The sequence below is a fragment of the Falco rusticolus genome, chromosome 7 (genome assembly GCF_015220075.1).
Source record: "Falco rusticolus isolate bFalRus1 chromosome 7, bFalRus1.pri, whole genome shotgun sequence".
NCBI classification, from domain to species: domain Eukaryota; kingdom Metazoa; phylum Chordata; class Aves; order Falconiformes; family Falconidae; genus Falco; species Falco rusticolus.
Window position 1 is genome coordinate 11,227,933 of NC_051193.1, and position 3,321 is coordinate 11,231,253.

At 41.3% G+C, this 3,321-nt stretch overlaps 1 long non-coding RNA gene across 1 annotated transcript; it reads right to left on the minus strand.

Annotated features, from left to right (window-relative positions):
- Positions 1–378: 378 nt before the first annotated feature.
- On the minus strand, positions 379–2,174 carry LOC119151462. Its single transcript, XR_005105424.1, has 2 exons — positions 1,898–2,174; positions 379–631 (listed from the first exon to the last, which is right to left on the minus strand). It is a non-coding gene; the product is annotated as an uncharacterized LOC119151462 (long non-coding RNA).
- Positions 2,175–3,321: the final 1,147 nt, after the last annotated feature.

Below are 3,321 nucleotides of genomic sequence, written 5' to 3' on the forward strand. Positions count from 1 at the left end.
GCAGCTTTTCCAAGGCTGTGCAGTAAAGCCAAGAAGAATGTGTGAGTCTCCTGAAGTGTCAGTGGAGAGTTCCAGTCACTGGACGAGCGATGGTCTTTCATTGCAAACATAATTCTCATTGATAATATTGTTCTGCTTGCAGAGCAAAATACTGTCTCTTCTACTGTCTGTTTTGACTTCTGTAGCTCAGCAGCACTGTTGTACTGAAAAAAACCACATGGTTTTCTGAGAATAGCACTGACTTGGAGAAAAATGTCTGCTGAGGGACCTTCCCAGAAAAGTACCCCTTCCCCTGTGAAATCCAGTTGTTTAATGTTTTGGTTTGGGGTTGGTTTTTTTCTGGGTTGTTTTTTTTTGGTTGTTTGCTTGCATATATTCTTTTTTTTTGGCTGTGAGTCCAGTAGTAATTATCTTTGCATCTGAAATACTCTTGCTGTGTGGCAGTGTCCATGCTGCTCACCACACAGAGCCTCAGTCAGCACGCTTTCTCTGCTCCCTCTGACACGTATCTCCATCCCAGTTTCTGGGATTAGTATTTCTTCCTGTTTGAGGATTAAACAACAAAAATAAAAATCTCCCTAGAACACAAATGCTTTGGTTGAAACCTGGAGCATGCATCTTCTCTGCTCACCTGCAAAGAGTAAAAAAGAGGAGGTAAAGAGAGAGAAGTGTTCTTAATGCTTGTGATATATGAATCACATATGGTTTACACTGCTCAGGATCAAGTCAGCACTACCAAAAACATCCCCCACCCTGTCCCCCAGCCAGAAGTGCTAAACTCTTGGCTTAGATGAAGCAGTTTGTGTAGCAAAGGAGTGGCTGCAGTTCCCCTTCCAGCAAGGCAATGAGGATTCAGTGCCATGTTGCTGCTTCTTTATTTTCCTTTTTAATTATGACAGCATAAACTGACTGCTGTGATTGAGCTGAAAAATTGATCCTCCCATCCCTGTGCCCTCTTCCCACTCCCTGAGTGTCCTGCTTCTCTGTTCCAAGATACATAAGTAATAGGCAATGACCATTCCTAGGAGACCATCCATAAAGCCAAGTCCTTTCTGTGACATAATTTTGCAGGTGGCCGGCATCAGCCAACGAGTAGGTCATGCATGACATACATGCGAGGTCTGATCCATCTCCTCCTTCAAGATCTTACAGACCACATGCTTGAAGGTACATGGAGCGCAACACGTGCTGAGAAACATGATTACATAGAACTGAGGCCAGAAAGACATTGCAGTTGAACGCAGACGTGATAAACTGAGCTCTCTGTCCCACCTTTTGTCCATTTGGGCATTCATTAATGTAGATGTACTCTGCTGAGATCTGTGGCGCTGATTAGGTTACCCAGCCAGCCCTTCCAATGCACCACGTCTGCATCAGTGATTTCTCCCCCTCAGAGCAGGAGCATCTCCACTTGCAGGATATTTATGTGTATGTCTGGGTGATTTTCTAGTCTGTCACAAAAATCTCTATTACTTGTACATATAATTAATAACTATAATGATCCAGCTGAAGAGCACCAGTCTAGCTCTATCATGGTGAAGGGAGGGGAAGGACAGACACCTGAGAGTGTGGTTAGGTCAGGCAGAATACTGCTGGGGAAAAAGGGCTCTCGCAGAAGCTTGAAGACAGGCGGAGTTTTGAATAGAGCAAGAAGATGGTTCAGATCTTTTGATTTCAGAATTAAAATTGGGAGCACGGGAATTGAACTGGGCTCTCAGCAGGCATTTCACAGTTTTCTGGCAATCTCTGCCTTTGCCTGTGATGTGAAAATGCAGATAGTGACTGAATCTTGATAATTCCCAACTCACCTAATCAGATTACTTCATCACCTGAATGAGAAGTGACAAGTGAAAGGTAGAACAGGAAGGCTTGAACTGTCTCGACCATGACTCTTTACCTTTTCCAAAGCTGTGAGAGTGGTGATGGGGATATGCTGGATTTGTAGAGTTTGTGGTGTATCCCAATGGGCAGGGAATTCACCTGGGAGACAGGAAACAACTGTTTTTTTCCTAGTTTTTCCTCATCTGCTGGATGACTGTGTGGTGAGAGGTTAGGCTGCCTTGTCTCTATCCTTGAGGATCCTTTGTACAACATTAGAAGAAAAAGAGGAGCATAGATGAAACAAGCTTTACCACTGCAGATGCTGAGGCCACAGGTTCTTCTGGTCACTGTGATGAGCCAGGCTTTTGCCATCTTGCTTAGGGAGAAAAAAATCACTGCAATGAGCTCTAGAGATAGCACCAAGTAACAGTGCTGTCTCCGCAACCTCCGCCAAACAGCTGGCAATGCTGCCAGCAGAGCTGGGTTTGTTCTTTTCCCTTTTTCTTCTTTCCCCTTATTTCTTCTCCAACCTATCCCTATCTTTGCTTTGCCTTGTTAAAAAAAAAAAAAAAAAAAAAAAAAGAAAAAGAAAAAAGCTTAAAACAAGATTGCATCTGTGCGAGAACACCACAAAACAACAATGAATACAAAGGCAGCCAAAACCAGTATCTTAAAAATCCAGCAGTGGTAGGATTTTGCCCAGATTCTGAGAGGTTAAGGTGACCAAGATTTCAGCTGCCCTTTTCCAGCACTGGGGTCTCATTATTTGCTATCTTTCTTGCTCTTTTCTCTTGCATCACATTTCCTCATCTGGCTGATCTCGTTTTGTTTTTAAGGAAAAAATCTTGGCTCTAAAAACAGGGGCAAGAACGCGAGTTTCACAATGCTTTATTCCTTTCCCCATAAATGCTACCTTTAAATCTATCTAAAAGATTGACTAAAGGGGTTATCTTACACAACTGAAGCTGTTGCTAAAGAAATAGGGAATCAGAGATCTTTTAAAATGTAAGTTTTGCATGATTTTCTACACTACAAAGACTCTTTGTGGAGATTTCTTCACTGTTTTGCATATTTAATAAAAGTATTAAATGATTTTTAATTGTGATTGCTTGCCACTAGAGCTTGTCATTGCTTACTAAACTCTAACAAACAAAAAAAGAAAGCTTCTGAAGTTCATTCAGGAATTTTTAGTGTTTTGCTTGCTTTGGATATGTTACTATATTTGATCTTTTGTGCCCATTTATTCCATCAAAATTAGCATAGCCAATTCTTACCAATAAAGTAAAATAAAATAACGATTGTCCCTTTCTACTATTTTTGTTGCTGTAGAAGTGCAATACAGGGCTCTGTTTTCATCTTTTACTTTCCAGGGCTTTTGTAGTACAACTATAAAATTAGGGGTTTGTCCCACAAAATAATTCAAGTCCTTCAAAAGTACTTCTGTTCCACATTTTTGGAGGAAAAATCACACCTCAATGTGTTTTTTGAGACAAAATCTGA